This window comes from Zosterops lateralis (genome assembly GCF_965231275.1).
Source record: "Zosterops lateralis genome assembly, chromosome: Z".
NCBI lineage: Eukaryota > Metazoa > Chordata > Aves > Passeriformes > Zosteropidae > Zosterops > Zosterops lateralis.
This window is the reverse complement of record NC_139800.1, coordinates 27519229-27536992: the sequence shown is the minus strand read 5'-3', so window position 1 is coordinate 27536992 and position 17764 is coordinate 27519229. Positions and strand designations below refer to the sequence as shown.

The following is a 17764-nucleotide window of genomic DNA, read 5'->3' as shown; positions in this document are numbered from 1 at the left end:
GAAATAAAGCTGACACACTTTTTTTGGGATTTTTTTTTTGTGACATATATTTTTTACATGGCTTAGGGGGTTTGCTTCCTGAGAGTTTACATTGTTGTCAACTGTCAGGGCCGTTCCATGTATGATTTATGTATGCATAATAAAGACATTGTGGTTGAGAGACTGATCTGTGATTTCCAACAGCTTTGAAACTAACAGCAATGAAATATACAGCACATGAATAATATAGGGTTTAGTTAAAAAAGATCAAATTTTGAAAAATGAGCAGCATATTTATTTTCAGTTGCTTCATCTGCTCTTTTATTTTTTTTTATTTTTCCCCCCAGGTCGAATTGAATGACAGCTTTTCATGGAGACAGGCTGAAGATTTCCAGTCTCTGGAATAATTTAAGGGATCATTTAGGCCATCTTAGTTCAGATTTAGGACAGGCTATGAAGGTTTTGGGGCTTGAATTTAAATCAGTTCTTCCTAAAATGTTGTGGGACTTCCCATACCATTTTTTCAGGGAGGCTGGTGTGCTGTTAGCCCTGACACAGACCATCAGCAGAGATGGCTGCAGGCACACTCACACCAAGCAGGGATGAGCAGGGCCCTGGTAGCTCTCAGGCCATCATTGGTGAGTCATGCTGAAATACATCTCACACAGCTCATTAGCCTGCATGCATTCCTGCTTCCTCAGCCAACAGGGCTCTGTCATGGAGCTGGTTATCCCTGTTCTGTTGTTGGTTGTTTGCAGCACAGGACAAATGCACTGGGCAGAGAACACCCCTCTGCTCAAGATCTCTCTGACTGATGACTAGATGAAAGGAATCTTTTCATTTTCTATGATAAAATCAAGATGCAGAAATTCAGTAATTAGGATGGAATTCTACTGTGCTAACCTGTGCTAACCAGTCCCTAGCTCCCACACTCCTGTCCATCCCCATGAAATTATCCATTTTATAATGATAGAGCTTCATCAGGTATCTAGGGAAATTTTACTGGTGATGTGTTGCAGTCACATTTCAAACTTTGCCTCTGTTCAGTTTAATGAATTGAAACGGAGGATTAGATAGTGCTTAATGACAACAAGAACATGACAAAGGTGCAAAACCCTTCAGGAGTTGTCTCCAAATGTACATTAAAGTTCTCATTCGACTCTGCAAGTAATGAAGGAGGACAGAGGTTCTTCATAGCCTCAGAACCTATTTTAATTACCCCCTCCCTGGGTAATTATTAACAGGGGAGGAGAGAACTGCCTGAGAGCGTGAATGCTAATGGGCTCCCCTGAGAGTGCGAGTCCAGAACATCAAGGAACATATGATGGGCTAACAGCCTTTCCAACAAGTTGCTGCTGGCTTGGAGGTGGGATACTGCACTTGAGATGCTGGTGATATTTCTCAATGACTTGAAGACTAAGCCAGGTCTTTATAAAAGCAAAGCTGTTCTTGTACTAAAACATTCAAGTGGAAGAGAAATTATGTTGCTAAAACTTGGGCGTTTGACACGGTCAAATGCTGTCAGAGCCAATAAAGAAAGGAAGGTGGAAAAAGGGTCTGAAGGATGTGAGAGCTGTGTCTCCACCACTGGTTAGGGTGTTGCTTTTTAGTAACAGCTGTACAAGTAGTCTGTTAAATGGAAGGAGGCCTCCTGGCAAACCAGAGAAAGGAAACTGGTTCATACTTGTGCCATGTCAAAGGCACGACAAGGCTTGTAAAGAAAAATAAAAGCCCAGATACTTGTGGGCCATACCATAAGTATATTCACATCAATGTGAATCCATATCATGAAAATGTCAGGTCTTGAGGTGTTATCTCAGGTCTAGCACATCAGGTATTAGATATTTTATTAAAGTTATTATTCAAAATCATGCACCTTCCTGCTAGCTGGTCCAAGTGTAACACGAAATTCACCTTTGAATGAGCTGTGATAAGAAGGCACTAAAATAATTTCTTTATTGTTTATCTGTTTTAGAAACGTTTTTAAAACCAGTTCTACTGTGCTAGGAGGGAATTTAACACATAACTGAGAGGGCAGAGGATGGAGTCAGAAGTAATTCTTTCACTTTCTCAGATATTTTCCCCTGGGGTCCTCCTCCCATCAGAAAACAGTCTGAGGAAAAGTCTTTTCATGGACATGGCATTGGAATATAAAAACATTATTTCTTTGGTGGCCATTTTGATCTGAAAGTAACTAAAATGGTATTTTACATTTGTTGCTTTTACCACATTTTATGCATTGTGTTCACAAGGCTCTTCTTTTTCAACTTTCCAATTCACCAGTTGGGAAACGTGGAAACTTTCCCACTTAGAATGAGAGCTGCTTGGTGTTCATCCCAGCTAAACCCGACCCTTGATCCACCTGGTGAGGTTGGTCTCATTATCGCCATTCAGCCTGTTTCCCACTGGTGGACTTGTGGAGAACCCCTGGAGCCTGAGTAAAACTCTCAAATACTGGTAAAACCAGTATTTGGGAACTGGTTGCTCCCTGGCCACTAAACAGGAGCACTGGGTTATTCACAGGTACATAGAAACAGAGGAGTGATATGATAATGGGTGGTACATGAACAACCCCAGACTAGTGTCTAGGTGTGCTTATCACCATATGGGCCCTATCTTTTTCTCCTCTGTGTTTCAAACAGCTAGGTGGTTTGGGTTCTCATAATTAAGCTGAGGGGGGTATCTGTAAGGCAGTTATTTCTAGTGAGAGATTTTAGAGAATGCTTTGATAGGCTATCTAGAGGAGGACTAAGGCCATATGCCCTCTATGAGCCAGTAAAACCTGGTGCATTATTTTCTAGAAGCTGTCTATGTACGGCTCTTTGGATGTTGATATAGAGAGAAACCAAACTACCTCTGGAACCATCATTGGCATCTCAGCTAGTTAGTGCCCTGGGGTTGTGAATTTGCACTGATCACCAAATTCCCTGGGCTGTTGGACTTTAAGTTCACAAAGCTGAGGTACTGGCATGGTAGAGACACGACTGTGGTTGTGGACAGGGTAAAAACTTGAGGGTTACTTTCAGCTCTGGATATGGTGTGAGCCTGTGAAGTGCTGGAATCAGGCAGTGTGTGCACGTCTGCGTGTACACAGAGGGGTGGCAGTGTTGAGGGCTTGTGCTCTGAGCTGGATCATGGTGTCATCATCCCCCTCACAAGTCACACAACCCCGATTTAGGCAATTCTGCCTCCCCTGTGCTTCTGCTCTCCATAACAAAGGCACAGTGCTGCTGTCTTCTCTCCCTCTGCCTCCTGCAGCTGTCACCACCTCATGCCAAGAGTTCAATGTTAGGAGTGTTTTGAGCTAAAAAGTCCTGCTCAGATGATCATGCTTATATCAACTGAAAGGCTTTCAAAGCATTCCAGCTTAGCCAAAATATGTGATATACACCACAATCATCCCCCTTACAGTCGTCTATGAAGAGTTGTTTTTTTCGAACCAAGCTTTTCCATTATAATTTTCTTCCATTCTTGTTTCAGCTCACAAAACAGTAACCACCGTGACCTACTGCATAAACCCAAACCATAGTAAACAGCTTAGGTTTATAGCCAAATCCTAACACCCTATTTGGGAAATGGTTACAGTGCTTGGCTGTTTCTATAGTTCTGTGTTTTGGGATTTTTTTGGACAAAGTCAAATCTTTAATTGACTGAAACATTTTGAATGTATTTAACACCACACTGCTAAAGCAAAACAGATAGACAGAACTAATACATTTGTTTAAGAACAGTATAAATATTATAACAAACATAAACCCCAAACCTATCTACAATACAGGTCCAAAATGTGTGAAAGGAACTGACATGTTTTTATGAACTAGCTTATATATATGTGTGTATTTACGTCAGAACATAGGAAATGGCCTCCACCTTTCAATTTACTTGTGGCTCAACATAATCATATGCTTTCCCATGGATAAGAACCCACCGCACTAACTGAGCTGCCAGCAAGCTGATGTAGTAAAGAACATTTCTGAATATCATGGTTTCAGTTTTCAAAGGAAAAGGCAACAGAAGGTGAGGAGGGGGGAAAAGCCACATGGGATGATATAAACAAAAGGATCAACAGCAGATTTGAAAATTCAGACGAATCATCATCAAACCAGGGGCATTCTGAGCAGTGTCTCCACAGAATCATACCTATGCTTGGGACTATGGGATGTTTCCATTAGTAATCCAGGATTAGATTTAAACTCACTACTGACAGAATTTGCAGCTGAGGAAGATTATAGAAGTATAAATAACTGCAGGGTCCATGTAAGGGAGATCACTGATGAAGTTCAGCTTATTTGGGCAAAACATGTTTTAACAGAGCCAAAGGCAATGCAGTCTATGCAGGAATGCAGAATGCATATTCTGTTTCTATCAAACAGTTGTGAAATTTCATATGTGGGAAAGGGGCAACCTTCCTGCAGGCAAGGAATGTGAGGGATGCCTATATGGGACAGGTCATGGTGGGTAAGTAACTCAACCTGAGCTGCCTTGCTGAGACTCTCAGCATTCCTAATTTTTCCAGGGCATGAAGACATCTCTGAATGGAGAAGGGTGATTGGTGTGATGGCAGGAGGAATGTCCCAGGAGAGCTGGCTGACCTTGGTCTGAGGGGTACCTTCCAGCCCCTCATCAGGAGTACTGTTCTGTTGTGTAAAGCCCATTGTGTCCTGAACAAAGACTGGGAAATGAGAATTAGGAAGCTCAAGCTGAAGTAATTATGCCTTCACAGCAATATATTGTGGAAGTACTTAAATTAAAATCTTGACTAAATGATACAGTCAGTGAACTAGGAAGATGATATAAATATGACACATTGAATTTCTGAGTGGGTGAGTATGAATGATATTTCTTAGAAGAAGCAAATAATGCAGTGTACAAAGAATTAAAGTGACTGCTGTAGGTGATGCTAAGGAGCTGAGCCGATATGAGCTTTTGCCTGTGATCCAGAGACCAAATTGTCAGCAAAGATCTTGCAGCAGACAGGAACCTCCCTCTGACCACGAGTTCAGGGCAGGACTCCCCTAAGAGTTGAACATTATTTTGCATCTTGGTAGGTCAGAGAAGTCTACCCACCTCACTGGTTATCCCGCTCTGCATTCTTATGCAAGACCCTGATTCCATGTTTTGGACACACCCAGCTGTGGTGGCCCCTGGGCAAGCCATATAGGAGCTCTCCTTCCTTTGGAAGATTGACAGCATGTAAGCTGTTTCTAAGCTTCAAACTCTCCCTCAAGGAGTCTCTCTAAGAGACTTCTCTTGCTTGCGATGAGCAAGAAACTTCACAAGGCCGTGAGCCTTTGCAGGTATTTGCAGGTATCTAATCCCTTTCTCGTGATTTGTCATTACCCTAGTTCCTGGTTATGCCTTCCTCTGGTTGGACAATTCTGGATCCTTTCCCCAAATGGTTGTTTCCCCAGCCCTTTCCCTCACTGGTCCAAGTTGCTGCCCCTGTCCACTCCAAACCCTATAAAACGCTGTGTTTCTGAGCCCTCAGGGTCTTTCAGTAGCCAGTTCCTGCTCTATAAAGAAGCCCCTGATCCTGGAAGATCACTTCCTGTTCCTTCTATGCTGTGTTGCCTGAGAAGAGCTTGGCTGCTCGGCTGCTGCTGCAACCCTCACAGCAGAGCTGTATCCCTTGGTGTGCCTGTGCCCCGGACACCCTGAGTGTCTTTTTAAAGACATTTCACTCGGAAGGTCATGGTACCCAGAAGAGCCTGCGGTCTGTGACATCTAGCTTCTGAGTTCTGTCCACCTCTTTTTCTCTTACTGGCTTTAGTCAACTAAACTTACCTGAAAGCACAGCCCCCACTAATACAGAAAAAAATTATTCCAACTCCTACGGCTATTAGTCTGCAGAGCCAAGATGCATCTACATCTATAGATCTGTAACATTTACATGTTCTAAGTTCTCTATGAATGCTGTAAATACTGTTCTTCAGGGCTTTTGGTGTTAGAAGTCATGGTTCTTTCTTATATACATATTCCCCCTTCAATAGAATGTTATTGCAGGCCTACACCAGTGTGAAAATTCAGTGTGAGTCAAATGGTAATTCAGCATGCATCCTAGTTTGCTTTCTATTGAGAATGTAAAAAAGGTATAATTTAAAACAAAAAAGGAGAAATCTCAAAAAAGCACCAGACAAGGGCAGAAGAATAAAATCTCAAGAATGAGACATCTTTCAGGATCAAAGGGACAAGGAGAAGATGGAGAGGTAATTTGACTACTGAGGAAATATTTGTGTGGTGAGAAGAACCCATTTAGAAGAGGGTTCTTTCATCAGATACAGAAGGACCAGTATGATTTAGGGTGAGGAAGATTACAAGCCAGAACTAACTGCTAGGGAAAGCAGCATGCTCTTTATTTCACCCTTCCTTTAAATCAAGGCTGAATCTGTTTCTCTGGAAGAGAATTTTCACAGGACATCAATTACTGGAATGTATCTCAGGAACAGTTGAGTGAAACTTAATAACCTGTGACATAGATGTTCTAAGCAAGATGATCTTTTGGCCCTAAAGTCCCCACATCTTAGGGATGAGGAAGAGCAGAGCCCTACATAGCAATGGGAACAGAACCAGAGGGTGAATACAGGAGGGGCAGAGCAATGATGTCCGAGCAGTCAGGATGAGCAGTACTTTATCATTCACTTTTTACACCTAGATGTCATCTGGATGTAAAGTGGTCATTTTAGGACTATGAGGGTGGCATAAAGCCTTTGTACACAGAGTAGGTGCACATAAGCATCACTGCTATACCAGGCTCCTTTGATGATCTCTCCTTTTCATACCTGTAGGTCTGGAATATGCTCTCTCCAAAGAGAAATTGCATTAAGCAAGGACAAGATTCTGTGAAGGTAAACTGGGATTCCCTTTCAGCTCACCTGGTACCTTGCTGTGTTTTTGCCAGTCAGGATATGGCATTTCAGGAGTGAAAGCTATTTTACCAAGCCTTCTCTCAGCTCATGTTTTACTGCAAATATTGATGGTTTGTGACATGGATGTTTTATAGCTGAATTTTCTGCTGGGCTGTTAGTCAATTTCAGTTATGAATTCCAGCCTGCTTATTTATTTATTTATTTACCTACTTACTTATTTTAAGCAGAGCTAACAAATTTCACAAGAATTATGTGTCATAGGGAGGTGTCTTAGCTAATTCGAAGTAGCAAATTGTAAGAGCAGGAAACCTCAGCATGTGAATTAAATTTTATAAGAGAGACACAAAGTGCAGTATGTTCTCATTATGGTGGAGGAGTGTACTGAGACAAAGGAATGATCAAGTCCCACCCAATCCCTAGCAAAAAATCTTATTTGTTCCAAAGCAGGGAAATCCTTCCTCATCTGCAGCTGACTGGGAGTATCACATATCCCTGAAATGAATGGCACAATCACTAAACACAAGATGTTTCCCTTACACTTTAAAATATACGCATAAAGCTTTTCTGATCCCAGATCTTCCACTGGAAACTAAAGCTTGTGAAGCAACCTATTAAAATTGTCAGTAATCAGGAGAGGGGATTCCCCTGCCAGCAAACCAGATAAATTTTTATAAAAAGCATATCATTCTTTGACCTGAATATTAATGAATCTTATTTTTGCTGAGTTAATTTCCTATCTGAAACTGAGTGCTTCATTATTGCCCATGCTTATTTTTTATTGGAATAACTTTCCTGTCTCCTTACATATGAGGGGTTAATGTTTAAATGAATGCTGGATGTCCTGCAAAGTAAAGTCATACCTGAAATGCTAAATTACCTTTGTCACTTGGAACTCTCTGAGCCTCGTAATTAAAAAGGGAGGAAAAGAAAACAGAAGAAAAGAGGCCAGAGAAATCCCAGTCTCCAGGGTTTTTAAAATTCTTTTTTTGCAAAAGACCAAGTATTCCTGCACTAGAGCATTTTTTTGGTAAAACACTGTTGATATTTTTCTGAGGATATTTGACATTTTTGCTTGTGAGATGAAGGTCAAACACTGTGCAGGCAACATTCCTTCTCCACCCATCACCAGACACTGAGCTCCCAGACACATCCCTGCTTCCAGAACTGACTTCTCAGAGCTCAAACTTGCAGATAAAACCCTGCTATAGCTCAAAGGCTCCAGCTCTTCCTGGATGCGGAGCTTTGTGTAACCCAAACCTTACATCCCTGTAGTATGATTTCCCTGTCAGCACTTTCTCACATGCTAAAAGAGCTGGGAATGATAGCACCACCTCCCAGAACATGTCATATTGTCTTTCTTGACCCACACTGCTTGTACAAGTGAGCATTTGTCTTGGTTTGCCAAAGGAGGAGCAGAACCCTCCAGTACTGTCCTCCTGACATTGACCAGTGCTAGATAACTACCAGATGGTTAAAAAAAAAATCTTTACCAACCTTCAGGCATTGATGTGGTACAGTACCAGCTGACAGCAGCTGTTGATTACCTAAACCTTGCAATTTTTATTTTCCTTAATGCATGTCAGCTGCAGAGCTCACTGTCACATAACATTTACAACTGCCTAATCTCCGTATTCTCCTTCAAATCAGGACTTTGTCTCAATAACAATCTATGATTTGGTGAATTAATTATATCACATATTAGGATATTTGTGTTGATCCTTTAAAATGCAGTCACAGGAACCCTTGGAAGGCTACATAATGTGTAGATGAACAAATTCACTTAGAAGTATCATTCCTGTGTACATGTTTGTGAGAGGTCTTTTATTTACTCAGCTAAATCAGGAAAAATAATTGTACATTGTAATTTTTTTATCTTTAGAAGCTGTATAATATACGCTAAATCAAACATCTAACTTATCCATCTTTAATAGCATTCTTTGTGCCATATAACTGAACAGCAGCTGCTTTGTCAAGTGACCAAGAAATTAGACTTTGGCAAAACGGGGGTTTTCATCAGCATATGACCTTAAGATAACATTTACATTTCAGGAGATGCTGTTCCAGTCAGAATAGAACTGCAGGGCAAACTCACATCTCTGAATACTCATGGAGGCATCTGACAGAAAAGCTAATAAACATGTGAGATTAGTACAGTTTTATTTTCCATAAATCTGGGACATGTTCAGCAATGTCAAACGGGTTCTTGTGCCTTTAAACGAATAAATAAACCCAAGCTTACTCTGAAGCTCAGAAGTGAGGTGGAATTCATTTAGCTCATTACCATTTAAATGATAGATGGACAGGGTAAACTCTTTTCTTTTGAGGCAGGGGTTGGACAATGAGGAGAGGAAAGCAGTGGTATTACATAAATTTGGGCTGCAAGGCTTAGATGATTGGATTCAGAGGTTTCCAGGGAAATTATTTGCTCCAAAAAGGCTCTTTGGTTACTTACAGGTATAGCAATCATATTTAAAATGTTTTTACTCACAGGCAGGCTCCTATATCTTCAGTCACATAGGATTTACTGGAGGATTTATCCTTGGTTGCTCTGTTGAGTGCAGAAAATTCAGGTGGGTGTTTTCTGAGATTTAGGCTGCCAAAACATACAAGGGAAAAAGCAACATGTTTAGAGGAGAAATATTTTGCTTTTGCCATTCTGGCTATAATTTATTTCCAGCCTTTGCTGGAAAGGTCATTATTTGCCTCTCCTGACTTGAAGAGAAATTTGAAGGGGAGGGAAGGAACAGGCAGGTTTTTGTTTGCTCATTTACTCTGTGAGAAAAAGAGATACCTGGGTAGCTGAGAATAAGAAGGTAAGATCTTCAGGCTTAGTTTAGGATGAGTAAGAAAGAAACATTTCAGTATTTTTTTCAGTGTAAATTAACTCAGTCCTCAGTCAGCCAAGTTCCATTGAAAAGAAGGAATAAAATGGTAACACATTTGTTTTTGTCTTTTTAAAAAAAGATCGAAAAGGACCCCCAAACAGATGAGACAATAGGAGATTTCCTGTGTGCAGCAAAATTATGCAGCAAAATCACAGGTTGTCTGCTTTTGTTTTCTGGTTTTCTTGTAACCTTGAAGCTTGATGTAAACTCTCCAAAAGTTTTCAGAGCACCTACAGGTCTCTTCTCACAGTTCCCAGGGAGCTACCAGCTCCAGTCAGAGTTATGGATGAGTGGGGTGTGTACAGAGCTGTGACAATGTTCTGATGTTGGCATCAGACCCCTGTGGTGACGTGAGAAGAAGGACGGAGACAGGAGTTTTGTGGAAACTCGGAAAATCTTATAACTCTTCATAATATTGCTTCTTCCTAACAAGAGAGCTTTTTAATAAATGGTCCGAAGTGTGGCTTTTCTCAACCTAGTTGGTGTTAGTGGCCTCCCAAGTGGTGAAAAACCTTTCATCATCCTTGTCTCTTCCAATTTTTCACATTTGAAACCTGATTTCTGCCTCAGCCTTGGGGTTTTTTTGTGCTTACCTCCTTCTTTCTGGCCATTAACCTACCTTCTGCATTTCAGACCTCACCCAGGATGAAAATGAATGTGGCCTGGGCTACTCAGGGAGAGCACATCCTCTGCTATTTCATAGATTTCCCTTCATCTGGGAAAAATGCAAATAAACTGTTGTGGTGGTTGTTTTTTTTTTTTTTTTTTTTTTTTTTTTTTTTTTTTTTTTTTTTTTTTTTTCCTGTACAGGAACAACCCTTGCACCACCATAACTTATAAAAAGTAAATACAATAGATACAACCTGCCACACCATCCCATTATTGGACATCCATTGACCTCTGTCCGAAATATACAGAATCCAAGCCCATGAATGATGCTCTGCTCACTCATACACATATTTTGAGCCAAAAACTAGGACAACCATTTCCACAAACTGAGCCAGTTTGAAAAGGGGAGATATTTCTACTCGCGTAGCTCTTGAAATGTAACTGATGATAGTAGAAGCCCCAGTGATGGGACTACAAATGTGGTTTCAGTCTTATTTTTACTGTTTATGAGGAATTCAAAGACTTCTCATTTTCGACTTGAGAGTACGAGAAATCTTAAGAAAAGGCAGAAAGGTGGAAGGGGCAAGTAGAATAGTAAAAACAATGGGATGATCCTTATTTGCCTTATTTTGGTGAGATGGATAGTGACAGTATGAGCAGTAAGGAGGAATCTGGGTGAAATAAGGTTGAATGACATGAGTAGTTATCCTGAATACCAGAGGCTGCTATGTGAACAGATTGATAGTACTGGTGGATTTTCAACAGTGATTATGAGGAAATAGATGCAAAAACGAACTGAAGCGTAACCACTGGGTCCTCCCAAGCACTATTTCAGGTAGATTGGGTGTGTCAGCAGAAACCATCTTGGGAGAGTGTTATGTTTGACACCCAGCCCAGGAGGAGGACGAGAACAGGAAAGGCTGCAGGGTTGGTTGGTAGTGCTTGACTGGATGGTTCTGCAGAGGGAAGCATGACAGAGAATTGTACAGGTGGTGGAGATGGGTGTATTTTTCTCATAAATAATTTTAAAAATAAAATAATCCTGTGTGACTTTTCATTTTCTCAGGGGTGGACTGTCTGACAGAGTTACCTGCTGCAAAAGACTGAATCCCAAATGTCTCTAAACTGAGTCCCTGTTTCTTGAGTACCCCTTTACAACATTAAGGGAACTCTAACAGGGTAATTTTCTGCAAAGGCCTCTAAGGGCTTTTTTCCTCCTCTTTTTTGGCCTGGAATAGCCTAAATTTGTTAACACAAACAGAATACAGTGCCAACTGCATTGCTTTTGGAAGGGCTTTTGTGGGTGAAGTTGGGATTTCCACTGACAAATGAAGTTTTCTGAGAGGAGTTATTTGATGGACAAGCTTGTAAGTGGCTTGGGTTTTTGTTGTTCTGATCTGTTGGCATTTTATCTCTTATTTCTCCCCACAATTTAGGAGTCTACAGCAGGAATACTTTGAGACACACAAATAAAATAAGATGAAAAAAAGTGTTACTAACACATCCAAGGATTGGAGGAGACAGAGAGAAGACAAACAGAAGGGACTTTTGCTCCACAGAATGAAAACATCTGTTACCAGTTGACTCACATTCCTAAAGATCCACTAGTCCTTGATCAAACCCATCCAATAGATCTTGCCTGAGCTGTGGGGTTTATATCAGCATTAGGCATCTGGCTCATGGGCAGCCTTCCTGGCCAGGTAGCTAACAGAGCTAAGGTATTTGCTTTTCTTTATTTTATTTTAAGGAGCTAGGCTGCATTTGCAAACAACAAATCACATTTCTCCACTGTTGACAATTGCAATAGTTCTTGTGGATGCCTCATTGCTCTGGGCTTGGACCTCAGCCATGGTGCTATTGCTTCTGTGCGCACCTTTCAGTTGCTGTCTGTCAGCCATCTCTGCATCCCTCTGATTCCCTGGCAGAACAACCTAAAGTTAGGCAGGCATGCTGCACTTTGCCATGTTGCAAGTGTCTTTATTTTTGTTGGCTGGGGAAAAGCTGCTGGTCTCAGTTTCTTTTAAAATATTTTGTGCTAAAGAGAGGAAAGGAAGATCTGCTGCAGAGCCTGGGGGCTCCATTCACTCATAAGCTTAACTTCTTCAGGTCAGCTGCCAACAACTACCAACACTGTGTCTTCCAGCATCTGGTGTTGGAAGGTGATTTGGTAAAGCCCTCTGTCATGTGCCTCCCTCTAAGCCTATGACTCGTCCTCCTGATTTCAGTGAGACTATTTAAATCACTCGTGAGCCTCAGCTATAAACAGAGGTGGTAAATGGAAACAAAATGAAATATAGAGGTGTTTTCATATGTTGCCCACAGGAGGAATGACTCTGTTGATGCTGACAGGTCCTGCAGCCACAATATAATTCCTTAAAAATATATATCATTAAAACATCTCTTGTTTAGTTTCTGAGGAATGAACAAATGGGTTTTCAGGCAAAAGTTAAATTTGTCCCTTATATTTGCTATGGACCACACTCAGACTAGGATTACTCTAAGCAGACTGTGGAAGGTGTAATTGAATAGCATATTACAAGCTAAGATCTGGCAATGTTTTTCAATTTAACTTGGGCAATACCCACTGTTTTTTCAGGCCAGCAGAGCAGTATCTCATCACCTTTCCTTGCACCCAGCACATATCCACAGGTGGATCAAATGGAGCTTACTTCCAAGAAAGAATTTAAATTTTCATCCTGGGCAGGAGCTGAAATGCCTCCACTGCTTTTCTGCCTTGCATAGCAAATTCTCTGTGTAAACCCATACTTAAACTCTGAGCATGGTGTTGGAGTGATAATAGTTGGAAAGATCTTCATACAAAAGTGCAGTTTTAAGGTTGGTCATCCAATCCCAAACATTGCAGATGGTGTGCTGGTAGCTGCATGTCATTTGGACAGATCCAAATTCCCTGTTGGCTCTCAGAAACATCCTTGTTCCCTGGCACAGCAAACTGCTTCTACAGCTTTGGGTGCTTAGGAGAGAAAATATGGCAGGGCAAGGGCAAACAGAGAAGCCACTCCAGGGTAGTCCAGTTATCCTAAACAGAGCCCTGCACACGTGTGCTTCTTCTTGCCAGTCCAGGAGAGGTTATCTCACATTCTCATCAGGACTGGGCCCGTGTATGCAGTGTTGGCACAGAGGGGGTGACATGCCAGAAATGCACAGTGTTGCTTAGTTCATCTAGTGTGTTCATCTGCTCTTCACCACTGTAACCCTGAGGCTGTGACAAGTAGAAACTGCTGCAGTGCTGACGTTACAAGGTTTGCCTTCTTTTCTCTAAAAAAGAAAGATCAGCCTGTAATGTGTAGATCTGGAACCTCCTCTGAAATGCAGATCTTTCTTCCTATCTCAGACCCCTTGGGTTCTCTATCTCAGACCCCTTGGCTTTCTCATTCTAGTGAGAGTTTGTGAGCAGGGAAAGAAGAGGGTCTTATGAAAGACTCAAATCTGATCTGGAAGTGACTGAAACCTGTTAAGCATAGATCCATTTTTAGACCTCTACTCTATAAATACACTTCTTGCCACCAACACCTGCTCTACCAATAAAGTATCATCTGTGAGATGCCACTCACTGGCATTCAGTGTCACACAGAGAAACAGGCCAAGCATTTGCCGAGCTGAATATGTTCTCTACAGGGAGGAATATTGCTACAGATCATATGATCTGGATAATATTTGACAGGATTATGCCTCCATACATGTTTGCTCAGCACCTTATGTACGGAAGTTCCCTCAGTTTGGAGCCACAGGACATTACTGTAACCTGAGTATTATTTATGTTGGCAACTAAGAGATAGATCATGGGTGAGGAAAGAGAAAAAGAAGCAATGCTAGTGAATGGATTTGGGTGTTGTGTCTTTAGCATCAAACTTCTTAATATTAATACAAGACTGCACTGACCTAAACACACTGGAGAGATTCTGTCTCGGAAGCTTTATTTTCCATAAAGGTCTTGATTTTAAGAGGTCATGCATATTTCAATATGTTTTGTGCCTCAGAATTGATCTTTACTGCATGACAGAGGCAGTTCCATGAGTGACAGAAGGACTTTTCCTCCAGGAGAGGGGAGAGGCAGCAGAATTGTGGTGCCCACTTCTAGGTCACACAACTGCATGGAAGGGACAACTGCTTACCCCTGTAACCCACTCACCTCTTTCCATTCCCAAGTGGAAAGAGAACTGGTCTTGCATCTTACAGTTTGGGATTGCCTGGGGCGAGTTTGGTATTTCAGTCAGACTTGACCATTGCCTGTCCCACCTCAACAGTGATATGCCAGGGGGAGGCAGCACTGGCTCAGGGTAAGGATCCCACCATCTGCCTGGAAATTCCCATACAGAGATTTTGGGCTTGTGTTCTGTGGTCACTACAGGTGTTTACCAGCAGCAGTGAATCTGAACCCTGCAGGAAACTGAGGGGCACAAGCACATAGAGGAGGTGGTGTATCAGAAAACTTGGTTGCTGAAATAATCTCCTGGCCATGTCAACACCATTTACCCCACTCAGCCACTTGCTGGACATAGGGGTATTAAGGGTACTGCTTTCCACTCCCACTCTCATAAAAAGCAATTGTGGTTCTTGCTGTTTTCTGAAACATCTCAGCTTAACTACTGAGCTGTGGGCACACAGCCTCCTTTCTCCTTCCTTTTGCTATCTTCCATCTCCTTAGCAAGCACCTGCAGTGGCTTTCAGCATGCATTCATTGTCTGCCTTTTGATTGCTGCATATGTGTTCAAATTGTTATTTCCCAGCAGATGTATCACATGAAGGTACTGAATTCCCACCCTTCTCTTCCCTCCTCTCTCCCAGAGTTCTGATTCTGGTCTCACAAAAGCACCAGTTTTATTATAACAGAGCTCAGCATTTAAGCCTCATTCTCAGATTTGTCTGTCTTAAAAGAGAAGATATTATAAATATTGGTGATGGCAATGCAGCGACCATAGCCTCCAAATCGCTCTTGTTCAGATCAGATGTAGCCTTCCTGCTGTAATCAGTCCTCTCTCCCCCTCCTTCCCCTCCCTTTTCACTCTTTTTGGATATGTGTTTGTCTCTGACTGTGATTCTGCAGTGGCAGAAAGGGGTCAATCTATCTGTAAAAGATGGACTCGGCCAAGCTTTTCTAGCTCTTTCCTGCTGATGGCAATTATCCGGAGGTTGGCAGTGATCCCAGAAACCTGCAGTTCCTGCAGTCCTGCTGCTGTGAGCCTGCTCCACAAAGCCAGCATCCTAAGAGGATCACTTGGTGTGATGCCCAGGAAATGACAAACAGAAAAGGTCACACGTACTCCAAAAAGATATACTGCTCGGCAAATTTAATTGACATTGTGCAGCTTTTGAAAATGTCCCTGCAGACATTGCAGCATTTAACAGATGCAAGCAAAGAACAGGAAAATAACAGGGCTTTAGAGAAAGGGCAGAAAAAATACATTCTGTCCCCCCCCAAGAATTTTTTCATACCACAGTAATATCCTTTCACATGGTCTACTGGATCAGGATAATTTTTTGTTACCCCTGACCTGAGAAGTGAAATCTGCCATCCCATCCCCCAGCCTCCCTTCCTTCCCTCACACACACACTGCTGCTTTTTAAATCATTGAGCTTTCATTTCACAGGGTAACTGTCTTTTTTTTTTTTTTTTTTTTTTTTTTTTTTCTTGCATGTTAGTCTTTTAACATATTTTACAAGGAACCAGCACCCTGTCAAGGCTAGAGCTGTGGTGTTTGGAGGGTCACCATTTTGTCCTGCGTTATCTAGCCAGAGGAGAAAAATACTGTCTGCATCAATAGACTTTTTCTTTAACAAAAAGTAACGGGAGATCTGTGGAAATTTAAGAAGATGTCTGATATCTAATTTGCAAAAAGTGGTAGGAAAGCAGGAGTGGCCAGAGTGAATTTAGGAGGAAGGCAGGTGGTCCTGGTTCAGACTTAGCTCTTCTTTAATTTCATTGTTTATTTAACCCTCTTTTTGCCAAGAAAAAATCTAAAACCAATTGGATTTTGTGGTTTTTCTTTCAATGCTCACCAATTAGATGGAAAAGAGGGGGTTAAAAAAAAGAAGTAATATAACTAGTGACGATGAAGCAGATATGACACAGCAGATCTGCATGATCGTTCCATTTACACCCATGCGATTTGGGATGAAAGGCAGCAGCTTCCCTGCATAGTAGTCACCAGATTCAGATGGCCAGGATAATAAAGAAGCAAAGTTTGAGTCCATGGCAAGCTTTGCATCCTCACACATGAGTCCTAGCAATCATGTCAGCTGAACTGCTGTGGAGAGGAGTGGTTAATGCTTCCAAACCTTTCATGAGCTGCTATCCATATAAAGGGCCCAAACTGCTTACTTTCAGAGGTGCTGTAAAGCACCTGGTGCATCAGTCTAAACACTTCAGGATTGTATAAAGCAAACAGAAATATCTCTGTGGGGTTTTCTCTGGTTACTACATTTAGGAAGAAGCAACTTCTGTATCTAAATTGTGGGTGTGTACATAAGTAGCATCTGTGGAAGCCTGTCACTTTTTTGCCTGGATACGGCCAGACTTGTGCAATCTTAAAATTTTAACATAGAATCACTGGAATCAATATTTTCTGCAGAGCAGTACAGGCAGAGATTTTACAGAGTACAACCACAGTACAGCAGCAGCCTGTAGAAAACATGGAAGGACCACGCAGATAAATTTTGCTTTGAAATGGTGCTTTTGAATAATTAAGCATACAGCTTGAAGTTACAAAATGGCCCCTGAACAGCACCTTACTCTACCAGGCGTAGAAGGTGGGGAAGCATGGTTTCACTTTCTTTGCAGCAGACAAAATAACCCCATCATTGTGGTGACTGTTGGGACCAGAGCCCAAGATTTCCAGTCCACCCCTGTGCTAAAGAACAGGTCACACAATAAAAGAGAGGGGACTAGATAGCGACAGATCCATTTCAAGGCAACTTTCGGTTTATGTTTACTTCAAAAGAATACCCCATTGGGAAGAAAACATGACATTTGACTTAGCACGGAGGTGGCAAAATCCACATTCTGAAGTAAAGCTGAATCTAATAGTTTAAGGAAAGGCTAAAACACAGGTGTGGGGCAATTTTTCGAGGCTTTATTATCTCTTATCCTGAATAGGATTTGTTCATCCTTCATCTACCTGAATGCCAGGGCAAGTAGTCAACACTCAGAGTTATAAACCTCATGTCAGTTCACAATCCACACAGAATGGGAGAAACATTAGCCCTTCCATTGAGACATCCTCTGGTACTAGTGCAACCCCAGAATAGTTTTCAGCTCTAACAAAGTCTCTTTTGGTTCAAAGCTTCTGACTGCCAAGAAATGTGTGAATGCTATAGCATTATAGCAGGATTTTGGCTTCCTCATGGATCAGGCAATTCCAGTCTGAGAACCACCTATCAGAAATAGTTAACTTTCCAGCAGGCATT

The 17764-nt window shown here is 41.7% G+C and overlaps 1 protein-coding gene across 1 annotated transcript in view; it reads right to left on the bottom strand.

The window, feature by feature from the left end:
- SLC14A2 (solute carrier family 14 member 2) overlaps positions 1 to 17764 on the bottom strand; it is a gene marked incomplete at its 3' end in the record, with an annotated part of 328265 nt that overhangs the window by 139627 nt on the left and 170874 nt on the right. The window contains exon 3 of the mRNA XM_083883166.1: positions 9334 to 9438. The remainder of the gene's footprint in view (positions 1 to 9333; positions 9439 to 17764) is intronic.